The sequence below is a fragment of the Giraffa tippelskirchi genome, chromosome 4 (genome assembly GCF_054371585.1).
Source record: "Giraffa tippelskirchi isolate mGirTip1 chromosome 4, T2T-mGirTip1v1.2.pri, whole genome shotgun sequence".
In the NCBI taxonomy this organism is placed as follows: Eukaryota; Metazoa; Chordata; class Mammalia; order Artiodactyla; family Giraffidae; genus Giraffa; species Giraffa tippelskirchi.
In genome coordinates, this window is record NC_137278.1 from 74,827,087 (window position 1) to 74,851,171 (window position 24,085).

The window sequence follows — 24,085 nt, forward strand, 5'->3', positions numbered from 1 at the left end:
CTTCTGAGACATCCTTAATGTCCCCACTGTTTTTGGGTCACACTGTGTGTTATACGTTGTCCTCATTTGATAATCAACAGATGATACCTTCTTTAATTATATCCTCCCCATAGAAAAGGGGGCAGGACTAGGGGAGCACATTTCAGAGTCCGCTTGGACTGCCTTGGAAGTTACAGGAGGCCATGGAACAGGAAGTTGGCAGATAGAGTTTGTCCTCTTTCTCTCTACTCAATTCACCCTTCATCATCGGTGGTTGAGGGTGGATGGGTGGTTGAGGGGAGGATTTTATTGTGTTGTCAACTCCCATGTTGTGGAGCGAATGGTCTGTGTTTCTGGATTGTTCTCATTGTCTCTAACTGTCTAGAAAGAGTTTTTGTCTAATGTGGCCCAGCTAGTCTTTGCCATATACCAAGGTTCACCCAGAGATAGACAAAGCCAGAAGTCAGGGTCAGACAGAGACTTAGGGTGTCCTGGGCCCCATCACTGGCACCTTTTGAAACTGGCAGCCTTTAAACATTCATTAAACAAATGGAGTAAACAGTAAGAGCAGTGGATGAAGAGCAGAGAAAGGCACCCAGTTTTGCCCCCCATTTACCAAGTAAGTTCTGCTGCCCACACTCACCTCCCCTCATCACCCCCAGAGATGTTAGCCATCATCCATGTTACTGGAGTACACACATTTTGTGGCTTATCAAACTATTCTTCTAACTGCTCCCAAAGCTCTCCTCAAAAGCATTTATTTTATCCCACAAATATTTATTGAGTACCAATACAGGCTGGAGATACTGCAGTGAATCAAATGGTTGGTAGTCCCATAAGCTATTGCATTTATTTGGCAAATGTAACATCTGCGAGGCATCATTCTGAGCCCTCTGCAAGACTCACTTAATTTATGCTTATTAACAGCCCTTTGAGTTCAGTACTCTTTTTACCCCACTTTACAGATGGGGAAATTGAGGAGCAAAGTGACAAACTTAAGAATCAAAGCAGGATTTAGACCTGGATAATCTGGCTTCTTCATTGAAACGTTTAACTTCCAAAACAAAGATGAAGTCCATCTGCTCCATCTCATCTGTTACTCCTTGCGGATCAGAACCTCTTAACCCAGAATGTCCTCAGGGCAGAGCGTGACTCAGTTTTCCTCTGCAGGAGCAGACAAAAAGGGTGGAGCTCCCTACCCCACCTCCTCACAGATGACTGGGCAAAGATGGAGCAGGGCTTCACTCCAAAATCTTGGATTCATTTCTCTCCGAGGATAAATTTGAACTTGGGGCTAGCACAAGGCAACACCTGAAATTCTCAGCACCCACCTCAGACATGCTCCAGTCCAACGAATCTATAGTTTTTTGTGTGTTGATTACATGTTGAAAGAGTAATGTTTTAGATGTACTAAATTAAATGAAATATACTCATAAAATTAATTTTACCTGTTTCTTTTTATTTTTTAGTGTGGCTTCTAGAAATTTTTAAATTTCCTATTTTGTGTCTGGTACCGTATTTCTGTAGAACAGAGGAAGCCTAGACCCTCCTTTCCCTCAAAACAAATTAAAAGATTGAGGAGGGACAGTGGAAGGGTTTGAGAAAGCAACAAAGAAAACTACAAGAAAGAAAGATCCTGACAGCCTCCAGAAAGTACATGATGTTGATCTTTATTCCATTGTAACCGCAGTGAGTGTGTTCTATGTGTCAAGTATTGTTGCATGAACTCAATCATCACTACATTCCCATAGAGGAAGTGCTTTATTATCTCCACTTTACAAATGAAGCAGCTGGGGCACAGAGAGGTTAAGTAACTTGCCAAGGGTCATTCAGCTGATAAGCGGCAAACTCAGTTTTTAACTTAGTCTGTCTCTAGAGTCTGATCTCTACATTCCCATGACTGACTGCTTCTAATTTTAGATTATTGCTATCAATCCAATCCTCCTGTGTATCAGTGTCAGATTGAATTCCACTCTTCTCCTTATCTGAATATTCATGGCTTCACTTCCCTCTCATCACGTCTCACATTCCTTACCTCAGCAACTGCTTCCTCCAAGTTCTGTCCACCAGCCCCCACCCTCCTACCTAGCCCAGACAGAGTGCCCCCTGCATCCAGGGAAGAACTTTCCAAATGGAAGCGATGGGACTTTTCTGAACCTCTGAAAATAAAATGTGATTTTAAAAACTGCCCAGCCAGGACAAGTACCAACATGGTTGGACAGGGTGGTGGGTAAGGGAGGTAAGAGGAATGGGAGAAAAGATATTCTTTACCGTTACAAAGCATAACAGACTCAGGGATTGTGACCTTCCTTGTTCATTTAACAAATAGAGCAGAGGCTGGGACAAATGTCAGAGGCAGAGTCGAGGAGCTCTGTGCTAGGGCGTGAGGGGAGTCCAGATGAAAGGTTCGTGGCGGGGTCTGTAATTTGGTGAAATGGCAACTACATGTAACACATTCAGGCAGTTCACTGGCTCAGGCAGCATCCTGTCTCTGCTCTGTCTGTTCCTGGGCATCTGTGTATAGCTCTCTCCTCATCAGAGCCCCACACCCAAGTTTTGCCACCTGTGTCTTCAGAGAACACAACAGGCACACATGATACCTGCCCCTGTGGAAGAGTCAGATAAGGCCGAGGGATTGCTCATCAGCAGGTAGTTGGTGGAAAGGTCTAATTGGATGGGTGAGAGGCTGGCCGAGACCTGTTCTTACTCGGGTTCCCCTCCTCCCTCCAAGGGCAGAGGGAGGACTCTGCACCACTATATGGATGAGTCAGAGGCTGGAACAAGAGGCTGGTCTAGACACACCCTCTACACAGCACCCAGCCTGGTTGTGACCAGTTTGGGCCTTCAACGCAGAAGGTTTCAATTTGGAGAATCTGCTGCAGAAACTCAGGCCAGGTGAGCCCCACCTTGGTCAGAAGGGTGACGCACAGCCAATCTACAGCAGCTCTGGGTTGCTTTCCTAGAAGCATCCCTAGGTGTTTGCCGAGCCACGAGGCCCTGAAGTCTTTGCTCACCTGGGGACAGCTAGTAGTGACCACCAGGGAGAAAACAAATTTGGCAGCCAGATGAACTTCCTGGCTAGCGATAGAGTCAGGGACCAAGGAGTAAGGTTAGAAGAAGAAATTCAACTGAACAAATATGGACTGAGCAAATACCATGTGCCAAGCCCTGCAACCGAGACCAAGATGTCCCAGCACACAAGACAAAAACTAGGACACCCTAAGAAAAAAGACATATTGGAAGGGAGGAGAGGGTAGGAGGACTGTGCTGAGGGACTGGGCTGCCCAGAGATAGCACTGGAGCTGGATCATGAGGAAGACACTCAGGCTTTGGGGAGGGCGTTCCAGACATAGGGGACAGCAAAGCCAAGGCAGAGAATGGGAGAGTCACGCAGGGCATTCGGGGAACAGTTGGCAGAGCTGAGTGGAAGATGGAGGTGGAGCAGGAGGTGGGGCAAAACCTTGGAGGGCCCCATGGGTCTTATTAAAGTCTGGAATGTCTTCTCTAGGGAAGACGGAGCATCAGAGTTTTACAGGTGGGAAACCGTGTTTAAGGAGGTGGCTGGGGACCCTGTGAAGAAATGTAGGTGGGCAGTGGGGGGAGAATGAGAGAAAGGGAATGATTCCCTCACCCACATTTGTAAAATCATTAGCCCTCAGTCAATGGCCACATGGGGTTAAGCCTTGGGTTTTCAAATGACAAGATATGGCCATCGGCATTTCAGGCGTGAATGCTCTGAAGGTTCAGGATTTCATGGACCTTGGGCACCCGGGCACAGTTTGGGGACTTGGATGGGAAACCTAGGAAGGACTCCATCTGCGGCGGGACCCAAGTGTCCCACCGGTCAGATGACAGCAGGTGACCATTGGCACTACCTCTCGCTTCTCTCTCAGCAGCATCTAATCCTGCACTAAGTCCCACGCTGCCTACCTCTGCCAGTTCTGACAGTAAAGTTTTGCTGCATGAAGCCCAAATGGGACCTATTTCAAATAAAGAGAAAAAACAAATAAAACCACCATGACCAGAGAGTGAACAGGTGATGCGAGGCGCTCAGCCAGCTTCATATATTCATAATGGATAAAACCATTCACTCTAAAGAAGGAATCAAAATACTTCATGGTTTTATTTGTTTATTCATGGATTTATTGTAGGAAACCAAAAGTGAGTTGTCTTCCCTCAACTCTTGGATCAATGCTTTAGAAACAAACACCTTTTAGCTTTGTGGGGGGCAGGGGGATAATTCTGCAATTGAGTCAAGTTAAAAACTTTCCTAAAAGGGCCCTTTTCTTTCCTATCCCCTCACCCCACTCTCCAAGCGAGGTGTTTGGGAGGGCAGGTTTGGGAGAAGAACTGGAAGCATTTGTGCATCCCCGCCTCCCGACCAGCGGCCAGGGTCCCCAGTTGCCCCCCTTTCGGCTCTGCTCCTGTGAATGGCAGATTCCTCTGTCCGGGTCAGGTTTCCAATCACCATAGAAACAAACTCGAGGCAGTTTCATTAATCATTTAGAGCACGAGAAGTCTAGGTCAGTCTGATTGCAGCATATAGGGTATCATCTCCCGGCCACATGGGACTCAGTCGATTTGAATTAAAAAAGATTAAGCTGCCCTGGGCTGCCTGGCCCCATCAGTTGAAGTTCTCATGTAACAGTGGTCTCTGGAGCCATATGGATTAGTGAGTGAAGCTATGCATTTATGTGGCAGGATTCAGTGAAACATTAGATGGCTGCAGGTGTCTGACGGGAAGAGGACAGGAATCACATACAGTTTTGTGTTTTTTTTTTATACTTGTTGCTGTTCTTTTGAAACTGGAAACAATAACTCAGTTTTATTTCTCCAGTGACAGTTACCACTCTTGCTGACCGTGAAATGGTACATTTGTTACCCAGGGTTTATGGCTCACGACGAAATAGCCCTCGAAGAGCCAGGAACAGCCGTGTCCCATGCCTGCTCTAGGGTAGCGGGTGAGAATGCTGACATTTTTTTTTTCTTCCTTTCTGATGGAGTGGAAGACATGCATCAAATAAATATTGATGACGTTTTCGTTTTGCTTAAATCAAGATTTATGAACCCCAGGAAATTGACTTAGAGGCAGCTACAAATCAATGTGACTCTGAAAGAGTCGTATAGGGATCCCTCCTAAAAAAACACGCCCCCTTCCAAAGTACCCACCTTATTTATGGCCACTTCAGGACTTCAAAGAAGTTTAGTCACTTAGGCCAGACTGTTTTATTGCTTTGTGGAGCTAAGATGTTTCAGGGGGAAGATGCAGGTTACAATGTATTAGGGAGCCCCACTCGCGCACTGGGCAAAAGCTTTTCGTATATTGAACTGTTGAGCTAAAGCTTCTTACACTCCGACATCCTATGGAATCACTCCTAAATCTTCTTCTTCAACTCAACACTGTCTACAGTCCCAGGTGCTAAGCCCAAAATAGAAAGTTTGTACTCTCTTCTTCACAGTCCCCTTTCTTGCTGAGAATGTCAGAAGGTAGGAGCCAGCCTGAAGTCTGTGTCTGGTTCTTCAGTCCTCACTTAGCTGGGGCAGCTCAGGGTGGTGGGCAAGGCCAGGGGTCAGGAAACCCAGGTTCTTAATCTAGCCATGCCACCGCCACCTAACTACGTTACCTTGGGCAGGTCATGCTGCCTTCTGGGCCTCTGCGTTTCATGTCTGAGAAGAGAAATATGACTATCTTCCTCTGGTTCTCTGATGCTAAATCCCTTCCCCTTTACTAGCCCTTGATGGATCCAAAAGAGGGGCAAAGCTGGCCCCAGGAGTCTGGGATGGATGGGAGCCATTCAATCCAGCCTGGGTCCCTCTTTCCTTTCTCTGAACCCCACAGCAGATGGGAATCACAGGGCCGCCCTGGCCACTCTGTCCAGCCTCAGCCGCCAACAACTCTGAGGGCAGCAGCCTTGGCTCTCCTAGTAGCCTGAGTCTGCCCTCAGAATCCCACAGCATCTGGCAGAGGGTTAAACCCCTAGTACCCCCTTTACCAACAAACACTTTTGACTGAGTGACTCAAAATAGTTCAGCCAAAGTAGTATTAACTGCCAGAGTTTGTTCAGAAAGAAAAGAAGAATCCAGTACATAGGAAACACATAGATAAAGTTCCCAGGAGGAACAACCATTGGAGATGCTAGGGAGGCAATAGAGCAAATTGATTTAGAATGTTGATGAGGGAGCTTGGATTGTGGGCGTTAGTTGCTAGCTGGGACTTTGAGTAAACGGAGCCTCAGCGCGAAGGAAGAGCGTAATTGCTGGGATCAGACGTCCTGGCATCACCGACTCAATGGACATGAGTTTGAGTAAACTTCAGGAGTTGGTGATGGACAGGAAGGCCTGGCATGCTGCAGTCCTTGGGGTCACAAAGTCAGACACAACTGAGCGACTGAACTGAACTGATGTCCTGGTACTAGTTTAGTCTCTGTCACTGGCTACTGGCTGCAAGCTTAATCGTGTGATTTAATGTGTTGAACTCCGATCCCTCCAAGATCCTGCTTCAGGAAGGACATACACTTGCAGCCAAGGGTTGTGCTGCCGGCAGAATGCCCTCAGTTGTCAGCCTCCTTGGGGACTGCCTCAGCAGAAGAGTGATTGCTCAAGGTCAGGCCCCCTTCCTGGGGCAGCCTGAGTCCAAACAAGTGATCACCTGGGAGCCTAAGCTTCCCAGGTGGCACAGTGGTAAAAAAAATCCACCTGTCAAAGCAGGAGACACAGGAGACATGGGTTTGATCCCTGGATCGGGAAGATCCCCTGGAGGAGGAAATGGTAACCCACTCCAGTTTCTTGCCTGGGAAATCCCATGGACTGAGGAGCGTGGTGGGCTACAGTTCACTGGGTTGCCAAAGAGTCAGATACAACTTAGCAACTAAACAGCAACAATAGGGGACTGAAGGCCTGTCTTCCTAGGGACAACTTGGAAAGACTCCAGAGGGCTAGCCCAGCTCCACATCCCCTGGGGACTCAGCTGAGACCTTTTTTGGAACTGCATCACAGCTTAACTTTTCCCTCTGGCCTATCCTGCTTCCATCCCCTCCCTGCCACAGGCATGAAGCCCCCAAAACACTCTCTGATACATGTCCTGCCCACTAATTGCTAATCACTGTCTCAGGGTTTGTTTCCTAGGAAACATAGACTGACATTTCACAGCTCTGAGCCACATTTCTTCATCTATGAAACTGACACAATGATAGTGCCTGCCACAGGGCTGTGGTGCAAGTTAAGTGAGATAAACCATGTAAAGAAGTTAGCTCACACAGCCTGGCATAAAGTGTCATATGGACTAGTTACATATCTTCCTAACAAAAATGCCTTGCTTTGTAGATGAACTTGACTTAATTTTGAAAAATGAAATATGGATCTATAGAGATGAGATAAAGGGAATGGTAGAGATACTGTGTCGATCATTAGGTCATGTCCACCTCTTTTGCAACCCCATGGACTGTAGCCCTCCAGGCTCCTCTGTCCATGGGATTTTCCTACAAGAATACTGGAGTGAGTTGCCATTTCCTCCACCAAGGGACCTTCCAACCCAGGGATGGAACCTGAGTCTCCTGCATTGGCAGGTAGATTCTTTACCACTGAGTCATCTGGGAAGTCTCACAGAGATACTACTGCTGCTGCTGCTGCTAAGTCACATCAGTCGTGTCCAACTCTGTGCGACCCCATAGACGGCAGCCCACCAGGCTCCTCCGTCCCTGGGATTCTCCAGGCAAGAACACTGGAGTGGGTTGCCATTTCCTTCTCCAATGCATGAAAGTGAAAAGTGAAAGTGAAGTCGCTCAGTCGTGTCCGACTCTTAGCGACCCCATGGACTGCAGCCTACCAGGCTTCTCCGTCTATGGAATTTTCCAGGCAAGAGTACTGGAGTGGGTCGCCAGTGCCTTCTCCGCACAGATATACTAGCTCTCCCCTAAATATTCTTCTCTCTTTATTCAGCAAAAATAGAATCCTGATTTTTAGCTGGGCACATGGCCACACAGAATAAAAACCACATTTGCCAGTTTCTCCAGAAGGTAGATATGACCATGTGATTAATTACTGGCCAATGGAATATACAAAAAGGTAACATATGCAAGTACCAGACAGAGAATATCGTTAAAGACAGAAAGGATGCCATCTGTCTTTTCTTCTTCCTTGCTGAAATGTGAATGTAATGGCTGGAACTCTAGCAGCCACCTTGGGCCATAAGGTGACCCTCGAAATGGCAACCCAGGCATAGCAAAGCAACAAAATGAAGAATCTAAGTCACCCATACCAGCCCTGAAGTGCCTCCAGACAATTAGAGGAGAGAAACATACCACTGTAGCCTTGGGTTTCTGTTCTTCTATCCAAATCTAACCCTACCTAACAAAGTTGGACTTCCAAGTGGATAAAGAGACCATGGCCAAAGACTCAGAGACTCAGTGGGTATGGGGCATTCCCAGGACAGCAAAGAAAACTGCCCAGTCACTAATTATATTAATAATAGTACTTAATGTTCATATTTGTGCTTTGTGGTTTACAAAGCACTTTCAAATTCTTTGTCATTCTGTCTTTGTAATTCTATAAAGCAAGAGACATTTATTATCTCAGTTCTACAATTGAGGGAACTGAGGCTCAGAGAGATGAAATGACTTGTCCAAGGTGACAGAAATTAGACAGCAGCAGAGTCAAAGCCAGAATTCACAACTTTTGAAGCCTGAGGCTGGATTTCCCCCAATGTACTAAATATCCACCTTTGACAGTTCACCCCAGTTTAGTTAACAATGCTCTTGTCTAAAACCTGTAATTTACAGTGGTTCATACCTGGTTCCTACTTCTTTCATCATATCTTGCATCTTTAATGTCCTTTTACTGACATAAATGATCACCTACTCACTTACTCCTTGGAAGGAAAGTTATGACCAACCTAGATAGCACATTAAAAAGCAGAGACATTACCTTGCCAACAAAGGTCCATCTAGTCAAGGCCAGTAGTCATGTATGGATGTGAGAGTTGGACTGTGAAGAAAGCTGAGCCCCGAAGAATTGATGCTTTTGAACTGTGGTGTTGGAGAAGACTCTTGAGAGTCCCTTGGACTGCAAGGAGATCCAACTGGTCCATCCTAAAGGAAATCAGTCCTGGGTATTCATTGGAAGGACTGATGTTGAAGCTGGAACTCCAATACTTTGAGCACCTGATGCGAAGAGCTGACTCATTGGAAAAGACCCTGATGCTGGGAAGGATTGGGGGCAGGAGGAGAAGGGGACGACAGAGGATGAGATGGCTGGATGGCATCACCAACTCGAAGGACACGAGTTTGGGTAAACTCCGGGAGTTGGTGATGGACAGGGAGGCCTGGCGTGCTGCGGTTCATGGGATTGCAAAGAATCAGACATGACTGAGCGACTGAACTGAACTGAACTGAACTGACTATGTAATAAGCGCTGTGCCTTATTGTGCCAGGTGGCTTTTATATGCACTGCTCTCCTTTCCCACTCCAAATAGCTCTTCATCCCCATCTCCAGTTTCTGTTCTCTACCACATTTCTGCCTTCACAAAGTCTTCCTTGGTGGCTGCAAGAATAAGCTGCTTACTCATCCACTGTCCTCTGTCACCTCCTGGAGCAGCTTCCAGGTAGACTCATGCAATAGGCTCTTAACCAGATCTCAGTCAGCACCAGTAAGAAGGAAACTGAGAGTGGGTTCCGAAGGAGTCCACTGGTGTTAGACCAGGAAAAGGAGGCATTCTTGGCATTCTTGGAGTATAAGAAACTGTATTATTTTCCTAGGACTGCCATAACAAATGACCACAAACTGGGTGGCTTAAAATAACAGAAATGTATTCTCTCACAGTTTAGGCAGCTAAAAGTCCAAAATCAAGGTATCCACAGGGTTGGTTCCATGTGGATGTTCTAAGGGAAAACGTGACTCTCTCCCAATATCCTTGGCTTTTAGAGGTATCATACCAGTCTTTTTTTTAATTAATTAATAACTTTAATTTCTGGCTATGCTGAGTCTTCATTGCTGCATGGGCTTTTCTTTAGTTGCAGTGAGTGGGGGCTACTCTCTAGTTGTGGCACACGGGCTTCTCATTACAGTGGCTTCTCTTGTCGAGGAGCCCCAGCTCCAGGGCACATGGGCTTCAGTAGTTGTGGCACATGGGCTCAACAGTTGTGGCCCCTAGGCCCTAGAGCACGGGCTCAGTAGTTGTTGTGACGAACTTAGCTGCTCCTTGGCATGTGGGACCTTCCTGGATAGGTATCAAACCCATGCCTCCTGCACTGGCAGGCAGATTCTTTACCTCTGAGCCACCAGGGAAGCTCTATCACACCAATCTTTACCTCTGTCTTCACATGGTCTTCTCCGTCTGTCTCTGTCTAAATTGTCTTTTCTTATAATCACACCAGCAATTGCATTAGGAATCACCCTAGTCTAGTATGAATGCATCTTAACTTGATTACGTCTACAAAGACCCTATTTTCAAATAAGGTCACATTCACAGGTACCAGAGGTTAGGACTTCAATATTTCTTCTCTGTGAGAGACATAATTCAATCCATAACAAAAACCGAGCAGGGGCCCTGGAGCCAGAGAAACTACTTCTAACCCAGCTCACCCTCACCACTGGTAAAACCTTGGGCAACTGAAATCACTTTCTGAGCCTCAGAGTCCTCCTTTCTGTGAAAAAGCCTAACAGTGTGTAGGAGAGATGTTGAGAGCTTAAATGAGAAAAAAAAAGTAAAACACTCAGCTCATTGTTTGTCCCTCTGGAGACAGAGGGATACTAGAAAGAGGCAGAGAGGGTAGGGAAAGCTAAAGGTACTTCCCACAATGGGGAAGACTCAAGATGGCAGCTGCTATGTGGTCAGCAGATTAGAGTCATGGCCACGAATTAGAACCAGCGTCCCCGCCCCCAGAGTGACATAGAGAAACCCTTTAAAAGAGAGGGGCTGAGCTGCCTGCGGGAGAGCATAGAATCTGATACTGATTAGTTTCCTGCAGCTAAACCGGGCCAGTGAATTCAGAGAAGGCACTGGCCAAGTCCACAGGGATCACCAAGAAGTTAACAACTCCTCCTGGGCTGGAGGCACCTGAGGAAAGGAGCACCAGGTCAGCACAAGGGGAGAAAACCTAGGACCCAAGGGAGCAGACCCTGTTGGGGGAAATGAGGAATTTGGTGCTGCCCAGAACCAGGGTACATCCAGATCAGAGGAGCCATCAGAATCAGCCTCAGTCAGGTGGGGACATCCCAGAAGGTCTTTCTCACACTGGAGGCAACCCCTCAGTGGGAAAAGAGAGAAAACTGTCAACAGGCCAGGCCCTGAGGCCTTGCTATGCTCTCAGCGCAGCCTGGGTTCAGTTCAGTTCAGTTGCTCAGTCGTGTCCGACTCTTTGCGACCCCATGAATCGCAGCACGCCAGGCCTCTCTGTCCATCACCAACTCCCGGAGTCTACCCAAACCCATGTTCATCGAGTCGGTGATGCCATCCAACCATCTCATCCTCTGTCGTCCCCTTCTCCTCCCGCCCCCAATCCTACCCAGCATTAGGGTCTTTTCCAATGAGTCAACCCTTTGCATGAGGTGGCCAAAGTATTGGAGCAGCCTGGGTAGACATCTCTAAATACATGGGCATTCTGGATGCTTCCCATGGAACCCAGTAAAAACAAACCAGAGAAGTCCAGGGAAAGAGGTCAGATTTCTGGGAAGAATAGGGCAAGGAGGAACAGAGACTAAGTCAGATGTCAAGCTATATCCCCACCTGGCCAGGTGTGCCAGGGTCAGTGAGAAAGGTCGAGTGTTCTGGGAGCTCAGACAACAGACTCTATTGCTGCCTGTTCAACCTGAATATGGCTGGTGCTTGCTCATCCTCAAAAGTCAGGCTGGGCATACACTGGCCCACTTTTCCCCAAGTCACTCCTAGTCTCATCCCCCACCTTTGCTCACAACATCCACCACAGCCCAGCAAGGGGGCTGGGGATAGAGCCTTGTGCCATTCTTGACCCCCTGGCTGGCCGTGGCTCTGCAGTGCCCCTCCTGAGTTCTGGGAGGATAAAGACCAAGTCTCACTCACCTTCCATCCTCAACAAGCAGTGCCCACCCCAAGTCCTCTCTTCCTAGGTGCTCAATGCCAGTAAATGGTACCCTGCATCCCCCCAGAACGAAAAGTGATGCTGTGGATAGAGCAGAATAAGAAGAGTATTTTCCCCACAGGTTAAGGTTGAGGGAAGTGGGGAGGAAAAGCAGAAGGAGGGAGGGTGGAGAGGGAAGGACTTGGATGGAGGAGGCGGCCGACTTGCCCACAGCTTTCATATCAACACCCTCCACATCCACCATTACTCAGTGAACTTTTTTGAAACACAGAGTAAAAGGTGTTAAACTGAGTATAAAAGTCTTAAGACTACTCCAGGGTTTTTCAGACTGCAGCATGCACAGCTTCATGCTCAGCTCCTCCAGCCTGACAAGCGGCCCTTGTCCCCCCAACTCAACAGAGTAGCATCCAGCTTTGTGGGTTTACTATAAACAGTTTTCTCTGGTGTCCAAATAACTCCCAGAGCAGGGCTATGCCTTCCCTTCATGCCTCACTTCCTCAAATACACACAGATATGTATGTGTGCCCCTCACACACACACAAACGCACAAGCAAAGCAAAGCTGGATACAAGCTTATCAGGCAATAAAAAGAACTCCATTGATTTATTACCAAACACCACGATCAACACCAGTGGGCACTGTGAGATAACAGGAAGATGTCAGCTTGAATTTCTCACCCTGGTGTCCTTTTTCAAAGGTCAGGATGTCGCCTGGAAAACTGGACACTGAAGATCTCAGTTAGGAGACATGTCCCCACCCACCTCACCACACACAAACCTCTCAAACCTCTCAGGCCTGGGTCAGCCAGATTTATACAGTGTCTCAAGAGGTCACAGTACACACTCAGTCTCCTTACCCTAAGCCTCTCTCTGCAGGACAACACTGTCACTGTGGCGGCATGACCTTTCTCCAGAATGTTTGCATCCACTGCCCAAGCTTGCCCAGTTGCCCCTATGTAGGAAATGTTAAGAAACTTGATCTTGGGCTCCAGGGCCTTTAGCACATGGAGCTCATGGGTATTTGAGAGACAGAGAGGGCTGGGAGGAATGGCCATGGTTTATACTCTCTTAAGGAAATCTGGAGAGTGCCAGGATAAGGTATCCATCTCCCAGAGGGTTCTCTTGGTCATTGTGGGCTGCTCTAACAATGTAGCAGGGATTCAGAGGCTTAAACAACAGAAATCTATTTCTAATTCTTCTGGAAGCTAGCAGTTCAAGAGAAGGGTGCCATCATGATGGGGCTGTTAGTGAGGGCCTTCTTCTGTGATGCAGTAGAAGCTGTTTTCTTCTATCCTTACAAGGCAGAGAGGGCGAGAAAAGGAGTGAGCTCTCTTGTGACCCTTAGAAGGGCACTAATGTCCTTCATGAGGTCCCCACCCTCCTGATCTCATCTAACCCTAAACACTTGTCAAAGGCCCCATCTTCTAATACTATCAAATGCATGAGGGTAGGATTTCAACATACAAATTTGGGGGGATACAAAAGTTGCAAAGAGTCAGACATGACTGAGTGATTGAACAACAACAAAACTTAGTCCATAAGATGGGAGAGAAAGAGCAGCTCATAAACCCTTGCATTCTCTGCCCGGGCACCTGGGCAGGGAAAGCCAAATTTCATCCCCAGGCTGGAAGTCCTCATGAGCTGTGAGGATTAGAAGTCCTCAGAGGTCATCCTAGGGTGAAAGACTGTCTCCAGTGTCTAAGGAAGCTGGTCCCCAGCTCATTCTTGACCACTTCCAGGGACACAGGGCTCCTCCCTGTCCAGTAGCTATTAGAAAGTCATGCTTCCTTTCCTGGTCAGCCAGAGGCTGCCTCCCTGCCTGCCCACTTTCCTTATCTCCTGGGGACACATGGAGCACAGCCAATCCACCTTCCACAAAACAGACCTCCAACCATACTCCCTAGAACATAACTAGTCAGTCTTGACCTGATTCCCCTAAGGGCTCTCCAGGCAGCATAAGAGATTCAGAGTTCCAAAGGCTTCAAGAGAGAAAGTCGGGAAAGTGACTTCATTTCTGTGCCTTGGTTTCTGCATATATAAAATGGGGATAAGAATGAAATCTAGCCCCTAGGATAGGTATGAAGCCTGCAGGAGAAAACACACAGGATGCCCAGAGCATGATGCAAGCTGTACTGTAAGGGCCTAGTACAGGTCAGCTACCATCATTCTATATGTGTGTTTCCACATTTTTTAATGGGATCTATTGTACATGATCCCCTGTAACTTGGTTTTATATCCTGTATCATTAGTCTTCAAAGTATTTTTAATGGCTGTCATATTTCATCTCAGGAGTTATGGTAATTTATCTAATCACTTTCAGAGGGATTACTTCTGTAAACTATATATATATATATTAGCCCAAGATCCTAGGTCAGAGCCACCAGGGCAGGGGAAAGGTGGGGGGCAGACTCCTTCAGAGCTGCTGACCCTCCTGCCCCCACCCTCCCGGCATCCATTGCCTCCCTCCTTTCTCAGCTGGAATCAATCACCCTCCCTTCCGGCCCATCCCTGCTGCCCTACAACATCAATCAACAATAAGTCACTGTTGGGTGCCCAGGCCAGTGCCAGCAGTGCAAGGGCATCTGAGAGAAGAGGGCTTGACCTGCCTTCAAGGACTCTGTTCTCTGTGTGGGGAGGTAAACCATATGCAAGAAGGACCAGGGAGGTGGTGCCCTGAGGGAAGATGCTCAGAAAAGCAGAAAAGATGGTCTGGTGGGAGCTCTGTTCCCTGAAACACTGGAAACAAATTCAGTAGGGTGCTGGGGGGTCATCTGAGGGAGCAAGGTACACCCTGACTGGCTGGGCATGCAGAGTCTGGGAGGAGCAGGGAGGGGGGCCTGCCGGAGGGGATAGTGCAGCAGGAGCACAGCTGTGAGCCCTTGTGGGGTCACAGTCCTGCTAAGGTCTGAGACAGAGCCGTCCTCTGCTCCACAGCATGCCTGGGGCCAGATTGAGGGGCCCCAGCTCGGAACTAATGCCCCCGGTGGCCAGGGGCAATCATTTCAAAATGAAGGTAATGATCCAATTAGTGGTTATCCATCAAGTTCAGTTATCTTTCCTTGGGCTGGGGAGCAGAGAAGCTGAGTAAACACGTGCCTTGGACTGTGACATAAAACCAGATCCCCTCGCGCTGGAAAATGAGTTCAAGATGCAGCCTAAGCTGCCTCTTAGGACCTGCAGGTTGGAGTCTCTGTGGCCCCAAGAGCCAGGAGAGCCATGGAGCTTACAAGAAGCAGCATTGGTGAGAGAGCAGCTCCCAGCCTCAGCCCCTTCTGAGGAGGTGGGAGGGGGCTGTGGGGATCGGGGCAAGCCTGGCAGCCGGGGGTCTGGGAAAGAGCTTCACAACCACTGCCAGTATCCGACCCATATCCCAGTCAGAAGGCTTGGGTTCAGCTCAGTCCTGGCCCCCAGGCCCCAGCTCTGAGCTTCCTGAAGCATCTCGGGGCTCCCTGGCTCCCCGCCAGCCCCCATCCTCTCCGTGTTCACCATCTGTGCAACTCAACTCCACACTGTGCTCTGTGTGAACCTCCTGACTTAGACTTGAGGTTCCCTGAAGATGCGGGCTTTCTGTATCTTCTCATAGGACAGAATTTATAGTTGGAAGACACTCCGGGGAGTCCTCTACTCCAAGCATCTCACTCAAAAATGAGGAAACAGGGACTTCCCCAGCAGTCCAGGGGTTAAGAATTTGACTTGCAATGCAGGGGTCACGGGTTTGATCCCTGGTCTGGGAAGATTTCACATGCAGTGGGCTACTGAGCCTGCATGTCACAACCAGAGAAAAGTCCGAGTGCCACAAGGAAGAGCCCATGTGCCATAACTAAGACCTGATGCAGCCAAACAAATACATAAATAAAATGTTCAAAAAGAAAAATGAGGAAACAGTGGAACACTTTCCAAGGACGGAAAGTGATGGCAGGCACACCCTGACTGTGAGAGCCCTCATTCATCGAATGGATGTCCTCCAGTCTCTTACCCTCACCCTCCCCAGAGGAGGGCACCAACCATCCTGTGCAACAGCCACTCTAAAATTGGTGCGCCATTCACCAGCCCTCCCCTCTCTCTGTCCCCTCATCTGGAAGGCCCTGGAATTGTTACCATCGAGTTTGAAATTAGCCCTCAGTTTTTCCTCATGGTGCCCCCCACTCCCTGCTCAGACTGTTGGAAGAAGCATCACAGGATTATACTGCCCTGTCATTTCCCTCTCAGAATCTCACACCACTGTACCCCAACCCCACCTGATGTTCAGTGCCGCCTCAGGAAATTATTTGGCAGAACACAACTCAAGCCTCCCGCTGACTTGGCTCAGCGTAGCCTCGCCACACCAATGCATCCTGGCTCCTCTTGCTAGCCAGACTTTACAGGGACCATTCAATGACACACCCGTCTCCCCCGGAGAGATCAGAGAATGAGATGACTGAGCCTGCAGCACCACCTACCCCTCTGTACTCTATTCTCTGCCATGAACCATGATGTGGAGGGACTCTTCTACCCATCCTGGAACCTACCCCTCCAGTCATGATCTGTCCTCCAGGCTCTTCAGAGAAGATAGTACAGGGGCCCAGCACTGAGGCCTGCCCTCTTCTGTAGCAAGTGTGCAGGAATTAAGGCACAGAACTCACCAGTCTGCAGAAGTTTTCTAGTGGATTCGCTGCTCCTTCTTTTTGGCCTGACAAGTGATCAATGACCTTGGGTGGCTCTCTCTTCTCTGGAATGCAGGTCCTTCTTTCAAATGGGCCAGTTTTCCTTGTGTGCTTCTCTTACATTGATCTCATTACGCATGAGCCACCTGCATATTAATTGCAAAATGTTTTAAATAGTTATCCAATTTTCTTTTCCTCGGGCCTCTTCTGTCCCCTTCCCTCTGTTTCTACCTATAAAGGATATAACTTCTGTATCTAGATTCATCTCTTTTTTGTGCATATCCAGTAGTTCCAGCACCATTTGTTTTTGTATCTTTGCTCCAGTGACTTGCCTTTGCTCCTTTGTCAGAGATCAGTTGACTGTGTTTATGTGGGTCTATTTCTGGGCTCTCCATTCTGTCCCACCGATCTATTTGTCTGTTTTTTCACCAAGACCACTTTGCCCTGATTACTGTAGCTTTACAGTAAATCTTGGCATCAGGGCTCCAACATTGTTCTCTTTTGATTTCGTGTTGGCTCTACTGGGCCATAAAAATGTCTCTCCATATCAATTTAAGAATTGGTTTGTTGATACACACAAAATAACTTGCTGGAATTTTGATTGGGATAGCCTTGAACCTATAGATAAAGTTGAAAAGAACTGACTTCTTGACAGTATTGTGTCTTCCTTATCCATGAATATGGAATATCTTGCCATTTTTTTTTTTTTGATGGAGATAGCTTTCATCATGGTTTGACATCTTTGATATCTTTCATCAGAGCTTCATAGTTTTCCTCATATCGATCTTGTACATATGTACTTTGTTAGATTTATACCTAAATATTACATTATTTTTATTGTGCTACTAGGGACCTCTTCTGTCTCTTTCCTTCTATTTCAATCTATGAAAATCCTACTCAACCATCAGCTACCAAGTTGAATCTCAGCTCTGCACCTGTATGCAGTGTGTTCCTGGGCAAGTGATTTAGCACTTTTTGATCCTCAGTTTCCTCACCTGTAAGATGGCAGAAATAATAAGTATCTTGAAGTATTGTTAGGATTAGTAAGATCAAAGGTAAGCTCAATGCCTGTCACTGAACAGGCCCTCTGCTAAATGGTAGTGGTTATTAGTGTCATTGTTCTAATATTATTTCAAACACCACCTCTTCCATGATGCTGCTCCTCATTGCTTCATCCAAAAATCATACCCACTGCATCTTTCTCATAGAATTCCTGCATGGTAATAGTCACTGAGGAAACTGAGGGACTAGGGAAGATGGGAAGATAAAAAAAAAATCTTAAGTAAAGAAAAAATTGAAAGTTATTCAATAATAGGCTGGTGATTGAATGAATAAACCCAGGAGGAAAATGGGTTCCATCTCATGGTAACATGAGTTGGGAAGGTATTGTTTGAAGCACAGAAGAACAGTACTGTAATTAATTAATGGTGTCTACTATGGGCAATGAACCCTATGTAATGTATTTGCCAGTGATGAAATAAACTATAGATCTATAGGATATTATTAGCTGGATGTGACTGCCAGAAAAATTTTATCAAAACTCTTCATTCCATAGGTGAAGAAATTACAGTGTATATTAAAATGTACAGTTGTATAAAATTTCTTCCCTCCTTCCTTCTTTTCTATTTCTTTTTTCTGTCATTTGATTATTTCTTTAAATGCATACAGCTGTGTCCCAGAGGAATTAGAATATAGTAAGTTATATAGTTCTCAACTACAATTCCTATTTGTATCTAGCTCTTTCTTCCTCAAGTGAAACCCCAGAATGTTCTAGAAACTTGGAATCTAGAAAGAAGAAATATGTTGCTCCAGAACATAGTGAATGCTTACCATGGTCTCAAGAAAAACAAATAATGTATAAAACCATCAAATGAACAAAGCATGTGTGCTGCTCCTGCAGAAGAAGGATGAGAGGAGAGGTTACAAGGGAGAAGGACCCCCTGGCTCATGCTAATCTAAAGCCTGTCATCAACATCTAGTGTCTGGATACTTCAACAAGAGAGGACTCAGGACCCATGAGGACTGTTGGTCAAAGTGTGGGGGATTCAGGATGCCAGCAGGTGACCTTATTGTCCTGAGACTTGGTTCCCTTGTGAGTTTAAGAGCTTATGGAAGAGGAATTGTGCTACAAGTGAGGTCATCCACACGTTGCCTCCCTGAATTGAAGTCACCGTCTATGAAACAGCTCAGATGATCGAGCATTTTACCTACGTCAGCATTTGGTTCTCTCAACAACCTTCTGAGGTGCAAAAGACTATTTCCATTTTACCTGTAAAAACTGAGGTTTAGGTAAGTGGTCCCAGGACAACACAGACAGTGGTAGAGCCAAGACGTGCATGCAGGGATTCTGACTCCAAATCCTTACACCACCCCACACTGTCTGATGGGCTAGGCCCTCCATGCATGTTGTGGAGTGGTTTGAACAGAGTCCTGCTTGCACTCCAAGCATGAAGGAGCTGTCCTCTTGAACTCCGGTCCTCTTGGATCCTGGGGTTTTGTTTCCACCATTGCTGAGGCCAGGTCTCTGAGAAGAATATCCCCACTCTGACATCTCCTGATGATCCCACCGGAGAATCCCTGCTTCCTGAAGGAGAGTTCCATGAGGAAGGTGAAAAACCTGAAGCCCCATTTTCCATCAGGCCTCGCGTGGCTGTGCAGCACTGGCCGTCCATAAGGAGCCAGCCAGCTCTCACTTGTTGAGTTTTGTTGGTTATGCATCCTCTGCAGGGTCCAACCATATTAAATTGCTTCAAGCAGCCTATAAAATAAAGACAATTGCAATGCCATGAGGAATAGTGTATCCCCAACCATAAATAAATTAGGGCTCTAATTCCATCAAGGCATGTGGGTGACATCACACACCGTGAGAGCAGAGCTTTCACGGGCTGTTCACAGCACCACAAATCTAAGATGGAATTACCGTCTTCGTTTATTTACATCTTCTGGTGGCTGGATTGCTGTGACAGATGATCTCTGGAAAGTCTGGTCCCTCCAGATTATGACCTCATGTTCTGCTCTTCTTCCCGCTTGCTTTTCCCTCCCCTACTCTCTCTTTCCCACCCTCTTTTCTCTCTTGTTTCTCTCTCTCATACCCCTAAGCATTTCCCTCATTGTGTTTTATTTTCTCCTTGGTCTTGATAAAGAATGGAAGGAGGGAAGCGCCTAGCACTGGGAAAAGATGGCAAATTCCAGACGTGGGGGAGGCTCAGGAGGAATGAACATTTCCTACAGCCATGATTTGTGGCATTGCCCCAGGGCCATTTATCCATGACCTCTCTGGGGACATATAGCCTTTCCTTGCTTAAAATTTCAATTTAATTAAATCCACTAGGTGTGTTCTTGGATGTCAACCATGTCCTAGGCAACGTGGGGCAGTTAGAACCATATGGAACCAAGGAATTTCAGAAGCAGACAGGCTTTCAGCAGTCTCTGAGTGAGTTCGACTCCTCGTTTTACAAATGAGGGACTCAAGGCCCAGAGAAATAAGGTGGCTAATTAATGACAGAGCCACATCTAGACTGCAGAAAGAGTGAGAAACCTTAGCAACGTCCACCTGGGCCTTACAGCCTAGTCAGGGAAGAAAGACAGGCATCTTCAAAAGAGTTAGCTAATAACATGAGAGGGCACATAATCAAAGCCAAACTGAGGATTACAGAAACTGAATTTGAAGGAGAAAGGAAGTGATATGGGCAGGCAAGTTTGGGACAAATTTCACAGAGAAAGCAGCAGCTGGGTTGGAGGCAGAAGGGTAGAAGGGGTCTCACTTGGCAGAGATTAGAAGGGAAAGCATTATAGGCAGAGAGACAGCCTGAGCCATGGAATAAGCTTGGAGGCTGGAAGAAACATTGCCTGGACATAGAAGTTCATTGAAACCCCAGTGAAAAAGATGGGTCAATATCCAAGTATCAAAACTTGATGGAGCCACTGGACCCTGGGACTTAACCCTGAAGTCAGCTGAGGGTACTGGAAGTTTTTGAATAAGAAACAATAAACAAAAGACATGTTTTAGAGCTTTGGTACGCAAAATGTGGTCTAGAGATAACTAGCATTTACCCCACATGGGAGCTTTTCTAGAAAAGCCCAATCTCAGTCCCACCCCAGGCCTACCAAATCAGAATTAGATCGTAACTGGATGCCCATGACTCACCAGGCACATCAACCTTTGTGAAGCTCTGCTTTAAGAAAACTGGCCTAGTGTGAAGGCCGCTTCTTGGTTGTTCTAGAGTTGTACTCTCATGTTGCCAGTTTTTTCCTGATCAAGGTTAACTTAGCAAATGTTATTACACTCAGAAATTCTTGCAAAATGAGAGAAACTAATTAACTTTTCACATCGAGTGTGGTATTCATGAATATTAAGTTTAACAATTGATGAAGATGACAATATTAGATTTTTAAACACAAACATTTCTTCGTTTCCATTTTGCTGTTCTCTTTTTGGATTTTAGAGCCCATGGACTTTCTTCCAATCATCAGATATTCTCTGAGCCTTTGAAAAGCTCTTAGGCATTTGTATCTGATGGATAAAACAGGCTGTGATGGGTCCTACAGGAGCAGGGACCCCCATACAACTCCTGGCAGCTTCTGGGAGGACATGGTAAGACCCTGCAGGAAAGATGAGAGAGTCCCTGCCACATGCAAGACCCTCTTTCCATGCTGCCAGATGTTAAGGGAGCACTCAGGCCTGGAGTTTGATTTACTAAGGCTTTAAGGCTCTTCCCCAGATCCTGGTCCTGCCTGGGCCCAGGTGGTAGGTGGAGCCAGCAATGACCCCATGAGCCCACAGGACGGGAGCTTAGAACTGGAATTAAGCAGATTTAAAGAAAATACATAAAGTCATATGTGTGTGTACCTGGATTTATAGACCAAGATGAGTACTTGCTCTATTTTCTTTAAAAAGAAAAAAGGACTCTCCTCCCAGGGCCTGCTCCAGCAGGGAGGAGAGAGTGCATCACTTGAGGTAAGCCACAAGTGAAAGTGCAAAGAGTCAAAGGAGTCTTTCAACCCCTCAACTCTAGACTGACATTGACGTAGACCAGCACTCCCACCACCACCACCAAACCACAAAATATGTGCCCAGTCTGGGCCAGAGCTTCCTCTCCCAGGGACTATCACGAAGTGCTTGGGGTGTGATGTCAAAGGCAGAAATTCCCCCAGGGTGCCCTCTGTAGCGGCTGACTTGTTTTGGTCTTCTAGGGACGGGGTTGCCCAGTAAAGAATAGGCCTGGGGGGCTAGAGAGGGGTCTGTCTGCCTCTATCTCCACAGGAGATCTATGCAGGGGTAGGGAGTGCAAGGATCTGCTTAGAGTCTAGTCCTCAGTCAGCCCCCTTAGTGGGAGGCATTCTCTGAAGCTCTGGGTCCCTTGGCTTCACCTCCTGTCAGAGAGACTTCCACAATGAGGAATCTTCTATGTCAATGAGAACCTTGCTGGGAGCCTCCTCTCTTAATTTCATCTTTTTAAATTGAGATTTAATTCACATACCATGAAATCCACCCTTTTAAACAGTGTGCTGTTAGGGACTTCCCTGGTGGTCCAGTGGCTAAAACTCCAGGCTCCCGATGTAAGGGGCCCTGACCAGGGTTCCCTGACCAGGTTTGATCCCTGATCAGGGAACTAGATCCCACTTGCTGCAACAAAAGATCCTGCATGCCACAACTATGACCTCCAGCACAGCAAATAAATAAAATAAATATTTTTTAAAAACTAAACAAAGTGTACTATTCAGTGTTTAGTATATTCCCAAGATCATACCGTCATCACCATCTTATTCCAGAATATTTTCATCACCCTCAAAAAGAAACCTATGCCCACCAGCAATCATTTCCCATTCCTCACTCCTCTCAGCCTCTGGCAACTGTTAATCTGGTTTCTGTCTCTATGGATTTGCCTTTTCTGGGAACTTCATGTAAATGGAATCACACACTATGTAGCCATTTGTGTGTGGCTTCTCTTCCCTTTTATTTTGCCACAAGCCAACTTGTCTCAGTAATTTCTTATGAAAAGTTACTAGTCTGAGAAAGATGGTAATAGTCCTGGAGAAAATTCCCCTAAGAAAAGTCATTGGCCTTTATCTTTTTTCAAGTGTTTCTCAGTGCAGTTCCTCCAGACCCCACATCCTTGTTGGTACTCACCTTTACTGAGGGACAGGTCAACGCAAGTGACTACATTTCAGTTGAGGGCTGAGGACCAAGTCCTGTGCTTACAATACAAAGCAAAGGTTGGCCTCTGGCGCAGAAATTAGTTCTGCTCAAATACATCCCACCTGGCCACAGACATTTCATAACATTAGAATGGCCCTCGACAGCATAAAAAAGGCATGCTCAGTCGCTCATAACTAAGGGGAAAGTGGGGTAAAGGACTAGTCCAAGGTCACACAGGTAAGAAGCAGTAAAGGGAGAGTTCAAATTCAGGACTCATGTTCCAGGGCTTTCCCCATCATCTGCTTTCATGTTTCTTAATGGCTCAGATGGCACCTGTGTAGACTAACTCACTCACTAATCCTGTGGTCCTTATCCCTCCCCCAAAATTCACCCCCCCCCACCAGAAAACCATCCTGGGGAAAAGGAAGTGAGCTGACAGACTCTTCCTTTTCTTCTTACCCCCATTCTCCCTAACTGAGCTTTCCTCTTTCCACATCCTGCAATTGCATGAGTGGTCCACTAACATTGCTCGTAGTCCCATCAGCATTGAGGCCAAATGCTTAGTTTTCCAACTTTCTGACTGTGATCTTGAGAAAGTTATTGAACTTACATCTCACTTTCTTCCTTTTACAAATGAGGATAATATTCATACCTACCTTCAAGGCTGACAATTGATATGTGTAAAGAGATTTGAACAATACCTGATATGTGGTAAGCATTCAATCAATGATAGATTTCATTCGGTACCATACGTATTTGTCTTTCTCATGCTGCTGAGTAAAAAACTGTGCACACTAAGTCTGGGATGAAAGAGATGTTCATAAATATGAAAGGAAAGAAGAAAGGGAGGAAGGAAGGAAAAGGACAGGGTGGAAGGAAGGCAGGGAAGGGGGGCAGAAAGGGATTTATAGTAGCTTCTTTTTTTTTTTTTTTTAATAGGAGCTTCTAAATGCAGAACAGGGGACTTCCCTGGTGGTCCAGTGGTTAAGATTCCACACTTCATCTGCGCAGGGTGCAGTTCAATCCCTGTTTGGGGAACTAAGATCCCACATACCACACGATGAGACCAAAAAAAAAAAATCAAAATTAAATACAGAACTATCTGAAGCTAAGTTTTCTTTCATCTTTTAAAATAGCTTCATATTCACACCAAGAGAAAATTCCTGCAGTGCAGAAAAGACAAATCCATTGGCAATTATGAAGTTCACTTGAAATTGCAGACAGAAAGGCTAGGGTGTGTCCTCTTTGTTGGTCAACTCTATAACAGTGTTG